This window comes from Schistocerca gregaria, chromosome 5 (genome assembly GCF_023897955.1).
Source record: "Schistocerca gregaria isolate iqSchGreg1 chromosome 5, iqSchGreg1.2, whole genome shotgun sequence".
NCBI lineage: Eukaryota > Metazoa > Arthropoda > Insecta > Orthoptera > Acrididae > Schistocerca > Schistocerca gregaria.
In genome coordinates, this window is record NC_064924.1 from 120,769,552 (window position 1) to 120,783,363 (window position 13,812).

General features: G+C 45.9%; 1 protein-coding gene across 2 annotated transcripts in view; it reads left to right on the forward strand.

The window, feature by feature from the left end:
* Window positions 1-13,812, forward strand: part of LOC126272144 (cytochrome P450 6k1-like) — a 225,778-nt gene that overhangs the window by 118,217 nt on the left and 93,749 nt on the right. Inside the window, exon 1 of one of the 2 annotated variants that reach the window (XM_049974761.1) lies at window positions 845-979. The exons of the other annotated variant lie outside the window; for it this stretch is intronic. The gene's annotated coding sequence lies outside the window, so the exon portion shown is untranslated. Of the gene's footprint in view, window positions 1-844; window positions 980-13,812 lie in introns of those variants that run through there. 2 annotated transcript variants of the gene reach the window in all.

Here is a 13,812-nt window from a genome sequence, read left to right on the forward strand (position 1 = left end):
GACAATCACTCGACTTCCTTGATTCACACAAATGCCAAGCACAAAGAAATAGACCAATATGGTTGAGACTTGGTGTGCGTTCTTTCCAAAGATGCTACTAACTAAACATGACCTCGATATTCGCCTATGGTGCCACCTCTCGGACTTTGTAGGGACTTTTTAAACGGCCCTCGTATAGAGAGAAGTACAAACATAAATGCCAATATTTATTAAAACTATGGCTGGAAAATGATGGTGGCGTCATCCCTATCCATGTGATGAGGATAAACTAAAGACAAGGGGGAAAATACGATGGTACCACCTCCTTGGCCCTACTTACCATCCAACTGACAGGATTGCCACATACATTTATCAGCGAGAACACTATGAGCACCTACCTAATAGCCGGTATGTTTACTTTTGTGAAGGACAACAGCGGAGAAGAGTCGTGATATGTGAGCAATGAGGCCTTGTCAGGTCGCTGGAAGGAACTGTCATCTCATCTGCGCAAACAAGTCACTTATCTCCCGTAAATTCCTGTGATGGGGACGATGATTTCCGCCGTCACGTTCAATCACATCCCAGATGCATTTGATCGGGTTCAGAAATAATTAATTGGTAGCAGGACATCAATTGTAACTCGCCACAGTGTTCCTCGAAACACTCCATCACACTCTTGGACTCGTGACATGGCGCGTTATCTTGGTGAAAAACGCCACTGCTGTTGGGAAACATCCCCCAGGCTGTGACTAAGCCATGTCTCCGCAGTATCCTTTCTTTCAGGAGTGCTAGTTCTTCAAGGTTCGCAGGAGAGCTTCTGTTAAGTCTGGAAGGTAGGAGACGAGGTACTGGAAGGAGTACAGCTGTGAGGACGGGGCGTGAGTCGTGCTTGGGTGGCTCAGTTGGTTCGCATTCGCTGCTCGGCCGCCGAGCTGGACGGACGTGTGGCAGCAGCGCTAGGAGGGCTGGCGTAAACAGCGGCTGTGTGGCTGTAACGAGGGTCAGTAGAGAGCTCTGTTTACTTTGCATATTTCAGTGACTTAAAATGACAAACTGAACGAAATTAACTGCGAAAGAAGAGTTACGGTTAGATTCACTTTTTATTGGACCTGCAAAAGACCAAAGGCTTTTGGGATTAAAAGGTGGCTTTCAGAAACATTTAAGGTCACAGGAGATGAAATTATTAGCGTTGACCTTTCTTTTGTTTCCGATTCTGTCTTTTTGAAATTGATTTCCTCTGATTTGTGCTCCTCGATACTTGACAAATGTGGTGGCAAACTGAAATTTAATCTTGCAGACGGAACCGTTAGTGACGTTCTGGTTTCCCATGCTGGGCTACGCATTCGAACAGTGAGAGTTTTCGAACTGCCGTTCGAGGTCCCTGCCGGAGCAATCAATGCTGCTCTTGGGGCATATGGTAGGGTTGTATCTAATATTGCAGAAAAATAGTCGGAGCAATACATGTTTCCGATTTTGAATGGAGTTAGACAAATTACGATTTAGCTCTGAATACACACCGCTTCTTACTTGATTATCTGTGGCCACCGCGCTCTCATAATTTATGATGGGGAGCCACGGACTTGTGCGTTATGTAACGCCACAGGGTACGTCGGAAGTTATTGCAGTAGAAGGCGTGTTCCTCAGTTACCGACTAACAAGGCGGCTGTCCCGGACAAGTTGTTAGCATGCAAGTGACGTACGCTGTCGCGGCAGCTATCCGGGCCCCTATCAACAGAATATGGCCGAACAGGCGGGACCTCCCGATACGCGCACGGAAACGGGAAGCACCGCGGAGTTCACTAACGATGACAATCAGAATCTGGCCAGTAATAACGTCACTGAGGGCGCACAGCGCTTGCCCTCTGAGTCTGGCAACTCTTCCAACGAACGACAAGCTTCATCGATAATACCTGATGTAGACATGGTAGAGTACGATGTGGTAGTTACACACGAAACGGCCATCATCCCAGAGGGAACTACAGTGGTTGAACATAAAGAGGAAGTGATGCAACAAATAACTGACCAACACACAGATGACAGGGCACTACAAACAAGTTCAGGAAACATCAAAGGAAAAGGGGGGGGGGGGGCGCAGAGGGAACTACAGTGGATGAACATAAAGAGGAAGTGATGCAGCAAATAACTGACCAACACACAGATGACAGGACACTACAGACAAGTTCAGGAAACATCAAAGGAAAAGGGGGGGGGGCGCAGAGGGAACTACAGTGGATGAACATAAAGAGGAAGTGATGCAACAAATAACTGACCAACACACAGATGACAGGGCACTACAGACAAGTTCAGGAAACATCAAAAAAAAAAGGGGGGGGGGGACGCAGAGGGAACTACAGTGGATGAACATAAAGAGGAAGTGATGCAACAAATAACTGACCAACACACAGATGACAGGGCACTACAGACAAGTTCAGGAAACATCAAAGGAAAAGGGGGGGGGGGGGCGCAGAGGGAACTACAGTGGATGAACAAAAAGAGGAAGTGATGCAGCAAATAACTGACCAACACACAGATGACAGGGCACTACAGACAAGTTCAGGAAACATCAAAGGAAAAGGGGGGGGGGGGCGCAGAGGGAACTACAGTGGATGAACATAAAGAGGAAGTGATGCAGCAAATAACTGACCAACACACAGATGACAGGGCACTACAGACAAGTTCAGGAAACATCAAAGGAAAAGGGGGGGCGCAGAGGGAACTACAGTGGATGAACATAAAGAGGAAGTGATGCAACAAATAACTGACCAACACACAGATGACAGGACACTACAGACAAGTTCAGGAAACATCAAAGGAAAAGGGGGGGAGGCGCAGAGAGAACTACAGTGGATGAACATAAAGAGGAAGTGATGCAGCAAATAACTGACCAACACACAGATGACAGGGCACTACAGACAAGTTCAGGAAACATCAAAGGAAAAGGGGGGGGGGCGCAGAGGGAACTACAGTGGATGAACATAAAGAGGAAGTGATGCAGCAAATAACTGACCAACACACAGATGACAGGGCACTACAGACAAGTTCAGGAAACATCAAAGGAAAAGGGGGGGGGCGCAGAGTGAACTACAGTGGATGAACATAAAGAGGAAGTGATGCAACAAATAACTGACCAACACACAGATGACAGGACACTACAGACAAGTTCAGGAAACATCAAAGGAAAAGGGGGGGGGGGCGCAGAGAGAACTACAGTGGATGAACATAAAGAGGAAGTGATGCAACAAATAACTGACCAACACACAGATGACAGGGCACTACAGACAAGTTCAGGAAACATCAAAGGAAAAGGGGGGGGGGGGCGCAGAGGGAACTACAGTGGATGAACATAAAGAGGAAGTGATGCAGCAAATAACTGACCAACACACAGATGACAGGGCAATACAGACAAGTTCAGGAAACATCAAAGGAAAAGGGGGGGGGGGGCGCAGAGGGAACTACAGTTGATGAACATAAAGAGGAAGTGATGCAGCAAATAACTGACCAACACACAGATGACAGGGCACTACAGACAAGTTCAGGAAACATCAAAGGAAAAGGGGGGGGGGGGCGCAGAGGGAACTACAGTGGATGAACATAAAGAGGAAGTGATGCAGCAAATAACTGACCAACACACAGATGACAGGACACTACAGACAAGTTCAGGAAACATCAAAGGAAAAGGGGGGGGGGCGCAGAGGGAACTACAGTGGATGAACATAAAGAGGAAGTGATGCAGCAAATAACTGACCAACACACAGATGACAGGGCACTACAGACAAGTTCAGGAAACATCAAAGGAAAAGGGGGGGGGGCGCAGAGGGAACTACAGTGGATGAACATAAAGAGGAAGTGATGCAGCAAATAACTGACCAACACACAGATGACAGGGCACTACAGACAAGTTCAGGAAACATCAAAGGAAAAGGGGGGGCGCAGAGGGAACTACAGTGGATGAACATAAAGAGGAAGTGATGCAGCAAATAACTGACCAACACACAGATGACAGGACACTACAGACAAGTTCAGGAAACATCAAAGGAAAAGGGGGGGGCGCAGAGGGAACTACAGTGGATGAACATAAAGAGGAAGTGATGCAACAAATAACTGACCAACACACAGATGACAGGGCACTACAGACAAGTTCAGGAAACATCAAAGGAAAAGGGGGGGCGCAGAGGGAACTACAGTGGATGAACATAAAGAGGAAGTGATGTAGCAAATAACTGACCAACACACAGATGACAGGACACTACAGACAAGTTCAGGAAACATCAAAGGAAAAGGGGGGGCGCAGAGGGAACTACAGTGGATGAACATAAAGAGGAAGTGATGCAACAAATAACTGACCAACACACAGATGACAGGGCACTACAGACAAGTTCAGGAAACGTCAAAGGAAAAGGGGGGGGGGGCGCAGAGGGAACTACAGTGGATGAACATAAAGAAGAAGTGATGCAACAAATAACTGACCAACACACAGATGACAGGGCACTACAGACAAGTTCAGGAAACATCAAAGGAAAAGGGGGGGGCGCAGAGGGAACTACAGTGGATGAACATAAAGAGGAAGTGATGCAGCAAATAACTGACCAACACACAGATGACAGGGCACTACAGACAAGTTCAGGAAACATCAAAGGAAAAGGGGGGGCGCAGAGGGAACTACAGTGGATGAACATAAAGAGGAAGTGATGCAACAAATAACTGACCAACACACAGATGACAGGACACTACAGACAAGTTCAGGAAACATCAAAGGAAAAAAGGGGGGGGCGCAGAGGGAACTACAGTGGATGAACATAAAGAGGAAGTGATGCAACAAATAACTGACCAACACACAGATGACAGGGCACTACAGACAAGTTCAGGAAACATCAAAGGAAAAGGGGGGGCTCAGAGGGAACTAAAGTGGATGAACATAAAGAGGAAGTGATGAAACAAATAACTGACCAACACACAGATGACAGGACACTACAGACAAGTTCAGGAAACATCAAAGGAAAAGGGGGGGGTGCAGAGGGAACTACAGTGGATGAACATAAAGAGGAAGAGATGCAGCAAATAACTGACCAACACACAGATGACAGGGCACTACAGACAAGTTCAGGAAACATCAAAGGAAAAGGGGGGGGGCGCAGAGGGAACTACAGTGGATGAACATAAAGAGGAAGTGATGCAGCAAATAACTGACCAACACACAGATGACAGGGCATTACAGACAAGTTCAGGAAACATCAAAGGAAAAGGGGGGGGGGCGCAGAGGGAACTACAGTGGATGAACATAAAGAGGAAGTGATGCAACAAATAACTGACCAACACACAGATGACAGGGCACTACAGACAAGTTCAGGAAACATCAAAGGAAAAGGGGGGGGGCGCAGAGGGAACTACAGTGGATGAACATAAAGAGGAAGTGATGCAGAAAATAACTGACCAACACACAGATGACAGGGCACTACAGACAAGTTCAGGAAACATCAAAGGAAAAGGGGGGGGGGGGGGCGCAGAGGGAACTACAGTGGATGAACATAAAGAGGAAGTGATGCAACAAATAACTGACCAACACACAGATGACAGGACACTACAGACAAGTTCAGGAAACATCAAAGGAAAAGGGGGGGCGCAGAGGGAACTACAGTGGATGAACATAAAGAGGAAGTGATTCAACAAATAACTGACCAACACACAGACGACAGGGCACTACAGACAAGTTCAGGAAACATCAAAGGAAAAGGGGTGGGGGGGGGGCGCAGAGGGAACTACAGTGGATGAACATAAAGAGGAAGTGATGCAGCAAATAACTGACCAACACACAGATGACAGGGCACTACAGACAAGTTCAGGAAACATCAAAGGAAAAGGGGGGGCGCAGAGGGAACTACAGTGGATGAACATAAAGAGGAAGTGATGCAACAAATAACTGACCAACACACAGATGACAGGGCACTACAGACAAGTTCAGGAAACATCAAAGGAAAAGGGGGGGCGCAGAGGGAACTACAGTGGATGAACATAAAGAGGAAGTGATGCAGCAAATAACTGACCAACACACAGATGACAGGACACTACAGACAAGTTCAGGAAACATCAAAGGAAAAGGGGGGGCGCAGAGGGAACTACAGTGGATGAACATAAAGAGGAAGTGATGCAGCAAATAACTGACCAACACACAGATGACAGGACACTACAGACAAGTTCAGGAAACATCAAAGGAAAAGGGGGGGCGCAGAGGGAACTACAGTGGATGAACATAAAGAGGGAGTGATGCAGCAAATAACTGACCAACACACAGATGACAGGGCACTACAGACAAGTTCAGGAAACATCAAAGGAAAAGGGGGGGCGCAGAGGGAACTACAGTGGATGAACATAAAGAGGAAGTGATGAAACAAATAACTGACCAACACACAGATGACAGGACACTACAGACAAGTTCAGGAAACATCAAAGGAAAAGGGGGGGGGGGGCGCAGAGGGAACTACAGTGGATGAACATAAAGAGGAAGTGATGCAGCAAATAACTGACCAACACACAGATGCCAGGGCACTACAGACAAGTTCAGGAAACATCAAAGGAAAAGGGGGGGCGCAGAGGGAACTACAGTGGATGAACATAAAGAGGAAGTGATGCAGCAAATAACTGACCAACACACAGATGACAGGGCACTACAGACAAGTTCAGGAAACATCAAAGGAAAAGGGGGGGGGGCGCAGAGGGAACTACAGTGGATGAACATAAAGAGGAAGTGATGCAGCAAATAACTGACCAACACACAGATGACAGGGCACTACAGACAAGTTCAGGAAACATCAAAGGAAAAGGGGGGGGGGGGGGGCGCAGAGGGAACTACAGTGGATGAACATAAAGAGGAAGTGATGCAACAAATAACTGACCAACACACAGATGACAGGGCACTACAGACAACTTCAGGAAACATCAAAGGAAAAGGGGGGGGGGCGCAGAGGGAACTACAGTGGATGAACATAAAGAGGAAGTGATGCAGCAAATAACTGACCAACACACAGATGACAGGGCACTACAGACAAGTTCAGGAAACATCAAAGGAAAAGGGGGGGGCGCAGAGGGAACTACAGTGGATGAACATAAAGAGGAAGTGATGCAACAAATAACTGACCAACACACAGATGACAGGGCACTACAGATAAGTTCAGGAAACATCAAAGGAAAAGGGGGGGGGGGCGCAGAGGGAACTACAGTGGATGAACATAAAGAGGAAGTGATGCAGCAAATAACTGACCAACACACAGATGACAGGGCACTACAGACAAGTTCAGGAAACATCAAGGGAAAAGGGGGGGCGCAGAGGGAACTACAGTGGATGAACATAAAGAGGAAGTGATGCAACAAATAACTGACCAACACACAGATGACAGGACACTACAGACAAGTTCAGGAAACATCAAAGGAAAAGGGGGGGGGCGCAGAGGGAACTACAGTGGATGAACATAAAGAGGAAGTGATGCAACAAATAACTGACCAACACACAGATGACAGGGCACTACAGTCAAGTTCAGGAAACATCAAAGGAAAAGGGGGGGGGGCGCAGAGGGAACTACAGTGGATGAACATAAAGAGGAAGTGATGCAACAAATAACTGACCAACACACAGATGACAGGGCACTACAGACAAGTTCAGGAAACATCAAAGGAAAAGGGGGGGGCCCAGAGGGAACTACAGTGGATGAACATAAAGAGGAAGTGATGCAACAAATAACTGACCAACACACAGATGACAGGACACTACAGACAAGTTCAGGAAACATCAAAGGAAAAGGGGGGGGGGGGCGCAGAGAGAACTACAGTGGATGAACATAAAGAGGAAGTGATGCAACAAATAACTGACCAACACACAGATGACAGGGCACTACAGACAAGTTCAGGAAACATCAAAGGAAAAGGGGGGGGCGCAGAGGGAACTACAGTGGATGAACATAAAGAGGAAGTGATGCAGCAAATAACTGACCAACACACAGATGACAGGGCACTACAGACAAGTTCAGGAAACATCAAAGGAAAAGGGGGGGGGGGCGCAGAGGGAACTACAGTGGATGAACATTAAGAGGAAGTGATGCAGCAAACAACTGACCAACACACAGATGACAGGGCACTACAGACAAGTTCAGGAAACATCAAAGGAAAAGGGGGGGGGCGCAGAGGGAACTACAGTGGATGAACATAAAGAGGAAGTGATGCAACAAATAACTGACCAACACACAGATGACAGGACACTACAGACAAGTTCAGGAAACATCAAAGGAAAAGGGGGGGGCGCAGAGGGAACTACAGTGGATGAACATAAAGAGGAAGTGATTCAACAAATAACTGACCAACACACAGATGACAGGGCACTACAGACAAGTTCAGGAAACATCAAAGGAAAAGGGGGGGGGCGCAGAGGGAACTACAGTGGATGAACATAAAGAGGAAGTGATGCAGCAAATAACTGACCAACACACAGATGACAGGGCACTACAGACAAGTTCAGGAAACATCAAAGGAAAAGGGGGGGCGCAGAGGGAACTACAGTGGATGAACATAAAGAGGAAGTGATGCAACAAATAACTGACCAACACACAGATGACAGGGCACTACATACAAGTTCAGGAAACATCAAAGGAAAAGGGGGGGGCGCAGAGGGAACTACAGTGGATGAACATAAAGAGGAAGTGATGCAGCAAATAACTGACCAACACACAGATGACAGGGCACTACAGACAAGTTCAGGAAACATCAAAGGAAAAGGGGGGGGGGCGCAGAGTGAACTACAGTGGATGAACATAAAGAGGAAGTGATGCAACAAATAACTGACCAACACACAGATGACAGGACACTACAGACAAGTTCAGGAAACATCAAAGGAAAAGGGGGGGGGGGCGCAGAGAGAACTACAGTGGATGAACATAAAGAGGAAGTGATGCAACAAATAACTGACCAACACACAGATGACAGGGCACTACAGACAAGTTCAGGAAACATCAAAGGAAAAGGGGGGGCGCACAGGGAACTACAGTGGATGAACATAAAGAGGAAGTGATGCAGCAAATAACTGACCAACACACAGATGACAGGGCACTACAGACAAGTTCAGGAAACATCAAAGGAAAAGGGGGGGCGCAGAGGGAACTACAGTGGATGAACATAAAGAGGAAGTGATGCAGCAAATAACTGACCAACACACAGATGACAGGGCACTACAGACAAGTTCAGGAAACATCAAAGGAAAAGGGGGGGCGCAGAGGGAACTACAGTGGATGAACATAAAGAGGAAGTGATGCAGCAAATAACTGACTAACACACAGATGACAGGGCACTACAGACAAGTTCAGGAAACATCAAAGGAAAAGGGGGGGCGCAGAGGGAACTACAGTGGATGAACATAAAGAGGAAGTGATGCAGCAAACAACTGACCAACACACAGATGACAGGGCACTACAGACAAGTTCAGCAAACATCAAAGGAAAAGGGGGGGCGCAGAGGGAACTACAGTGGATGAACATAAAGAGGAAGTGATGCAGCAAATAACTGACCAACACACAGATGACAGGACACTACAGACAAGTTCAGGAAACATCAAAGGAAAAGGGGGGGGGGGCGCAGAGGGAACTACAGTGGATGAACATAAAGAGTAAGTGATGCAGCAAATAACTGACCAACACACAGATGACAGGGCACTACAGACAAGTTCAGGAAACATCAAAGGAAAAGGGGGGGCGCAGAGGGAACTACAGTGGATGAACATAAAGAGGAAGTGTTGCAACAAATAACTGACCAACACACAGATGACAGGACACTACAGACAAGTTCAGGAAACATCAAAGGAAAAGGGGGGGAGGCGCAGAGAGAACTACAGTGGATGAACATAAAGAGGAAGTGATGCAGCAAATAACTGACCAACACACAGATGACAGGGCACTACAGACAAGTTCAGGAAACATCAAAGGAAAAGGGGGGGGCGCAGAGGGAACTACAGTGGATGAACATAAAGAGGAAGTGATGCAGCAAATAACTGACCAACACACAGATGACAGGGCACTACAGACAAGTTCAGGAAACATCAAAGGAAAAGGGGGGGGCGCAGAGGGAACTACAGTGGATGAACATAAAGAGGAAGTGATGCAGCAAATAACTGACCAACACACAGATGACAGGGCACTACAGACAAGTTCAGGAAACATCAAAGGAAAAGGGGGGGGGGCGCAGAGGGAACTACAGTGGATGAACATAAAGAGGAAGTGATGCAGCAAATAACTGACCAACACACAGATGACAGGGCACTACAGACAAGTTCAGGAAACATCAAAGGAAAAGGGGGGGCGCAGAGGGAACTACAGTGGATGAACATAAAGAGGAAGTGATGCAGCAAATAACTGACCAACACACAGATGACAGGACACTACAGACAAGTTCAGGAAACATCAAAGGAAAAGGGGGGGGCGCAGAGGGAACTACAGTGGATGAACATAAAGAGGAAGTGATGCAGCAAATAACTGACCAACACACAGATGACAGGACACTACAGACAAGTTCAGGAAACATCAAAGGAAAAGGGGGGGCGCAGAGGGAACTACAGTGGATGAACATAAAGAGGAAGTGATGCAACAAATAACTGACCATCACACAGATGACAGGGCACTACAGACAAGTTCAGGAAACATCAAAGGAAAAGGGGGGGCGCAGAGGGAACTACAGTGGATGAACATAAAGAGGAAGTGATGCAGCAAATAACTGACCAACACACAGATGACAGGGCACTACAGACAAGTTCAGGAAACATCAAAGGAAAAGGGGGGGGCGCAGAGGGAACTACAGTGGATGAACATAAAGAGGAAGTGATGCAGCAAATAACTGACCAACACACAGATGACAGGGCACTACAGACAAGTTCAGGAAACATCAAAGGAAAAGGGGGGGGCGCAGAAGGAACTACAGTGGATGAACATAAAGAGGAAATGATGCAGCAAATAACTGACCAACACACAGATGACAGGGCACTACAGACAAGTTCAGGAAACATCAAAGGAAAAGGGGGGGCGCAGAGGGAACTACAGTGGATGAACATAAAGAGGAAATGATGCAGCAAATAACTGACCAACACATAGATGACAGGGCACTACAGACAAGTTCAGGAAACATCAAAGGAAAAGGGGGGGGGGGGGGCGCAAGGAGACGAACCAATGACATCACCCATCTCACGTGTCGTAGAAGCAGCATCAACTGCCGACTCCGAAAGTCAGTAGTATCGAGGTGATACCAGCTGCCTTCTCTGACCACCTCGGAGTGAGGTGCAGCATCAAATTAACCAGGCAAAAGACATATTGGGGTCGCCCACTACGGAAATTAAATATAAGCACCCTCTCTGAAAACGCTCTAGCTTTAAAGGTGCAAGAAACTTGGCAGTCTGTGTTAAGGATGCGTACTGAATATAGAACAACTACAGAATGGTGGACTATGGCCGCTAAGAAAAAGATAAGGGCAACGCTGATACCTTACGCCAAAGAAAGGGCAATGTGGTCAAGACACACAATGTTCTTTTATTACTCTTGCTTAAGAGACCTTTACGCCCAACCAATGTCTCAAGACGTCTTTATCAATATTAAAAACGTTAAAGCCAAAAGGATAAGTATCAAGAGGGTACATTTGGAGGGATCACATATCAAATCACACATTAGAACGACGGTGGAGACAGAAAACACTTCCATCTACCACTTGATACAACACACAAAAAACAGAAGAAGAAATTTTATTGCCAGCCTCAGGTCGGAAGATAACAGAGTCCTGACAGAACAAAGGGATATCTTAAATGAGGCACATACATTTTTTCAGCAATTATATTCTGGAAATGCTAATGACAACAACTTAGTACAAGATTTTTCCAGAACTCCGGAATAGAGGCAGATGTTACAGAGGACGAGAACACAGGTTTAACGTTAGAAATTACGAATGACGAGGTTTTTGATCTACTCAAATCTTCACCTTCAAGGAAGTCTCCCGGCCCAGGCGACCTGCCAGTGGAGTTTTATAGGACATTTTGGCACCTAATAGGTTCCCAATTCACAGAAGTAGTAAATGACGTCTTGAGGGGAATGGAAATTCCTGCTGCTTTGAAGGAAAGTGTAACGGTAATACTTCCAAAGGGAAGGAGTACAGACACGAAAGATATTACTAAAATGAAGCCGATCAGTCTAATGAACTCAGATTGTAAGGTAGTTGCACATGTAATTAAAGAACGAATGGGACCGATTTTAGAAAAAGTCATTGGATGCTACCAGACGTGTCTCCCCCGACGTACCATTTTTAAGACTATACGTGAATATCGAGACATTATTTCTACTTTCTCATCACTATCAGCGAATGGTGGCATTGCCTTCATTGATTTTGCTAAAGCGTTTGACAAGGTCAACTACGGATATCTGTTCAGAACCTTGAAACACATAGGTTTCAATGATGGCATCTTAGCGGTTTTAATGAACATCGTCAGAGGCATACGAACCAAAATCCCGATCAATGGACAATATACTAATATACTATTGATATCTAGTGGAGTTCTTCAGGGAAGTCCCCTGTCCGTGTTGTTTTATGTGGTTTCTCTGGAACCTCTTTTACAGCTTTTGTACACAAACTTAGAAGGCATAACAATAGCTGGGCTGAGGACGGCTACAAATGCATACGCTGACGATGTGGGAGTTCTAGTAAGGAGCGATGATGACTGTGCCCAGCTAACGGGCAAGTTATTGCTTTATAGCAGGGTAACTGGTGCGAGGATAAATGAAACAGAAAGTTCATTTTTAAATTTATAGGGTCTTGACAATGTGCAGCTAACGTGGGCAAACACGGTGGACCGTCACACTGCTTTGGGCATAAGACCCGAAAACGGAGGCCTAGGGCTGACGGAACTTCGGAGGAAAAACACTGCCCTCTTCATTAAAAGAACTCTAAAACTTATAGAGACGCAGCCGAACAGCATAACTGCCGCTCTATTTGACCTTCTCAAACCCGGAAGCATGCAGCCGCCAGTAGATGTTCACAACATAAATTACAACCTAAAGCATGTTAAGGATTTTTATGTAGAATTAAGCTACTTGACATGCATTTTAACAGACAAAAATAAGAGGACGAGTAAATATATAATAGAGCAATTACAATCACGCGAAAACCAAAATAACATGGAGCTGAAGTATCCCAACAAAAACTGGGAAAACATATGGACTAATATAAATAACAAAACACTGACTACGGAAGTGCGAGCGTCATGGCACAGAGTTGTCAACAACATCATTATCACCAATGAAAAATTGTATTCAGTAGGACTACATGCAACCAATGTGTGTCAAAAATGTCACAATTTGGACTCCTTAACACATCGCTTCATCTGCAATGGATACAAGAATATTTGGAATGACATTGTGTTGCAAGTCGCTTTTCTCAAAGGGACCGATGGAGGAGAGATCACACTACATGATATACTCTTCACAGAAGAAGTTTCCTTTCCACCATAAAAAAAATAATGTCATCTTGTGGCTATTCGGAAATTTTGTCAATTATGTTGTCAACAACAAAGGTAATGACAGTCTACAAGTATATCGAGAATATATGAAAGATTAATACTTCAAAATATACCGGAACAAAGACTATAAAAAGAAGTTCGGGAATATGATGCAAATTTTGCTTCAGAAACAAGGCATCGGTTAATAACTAAATAATATGAAATCGACAAATCAAGACAGACTGCCAAAGTTGAGGATTATTGTTGCGGGTGAACTACGGTGGGGACATCGTGTACCCTGGGGCCGCTACGGTAGCCGTGAAGGTCTCAAC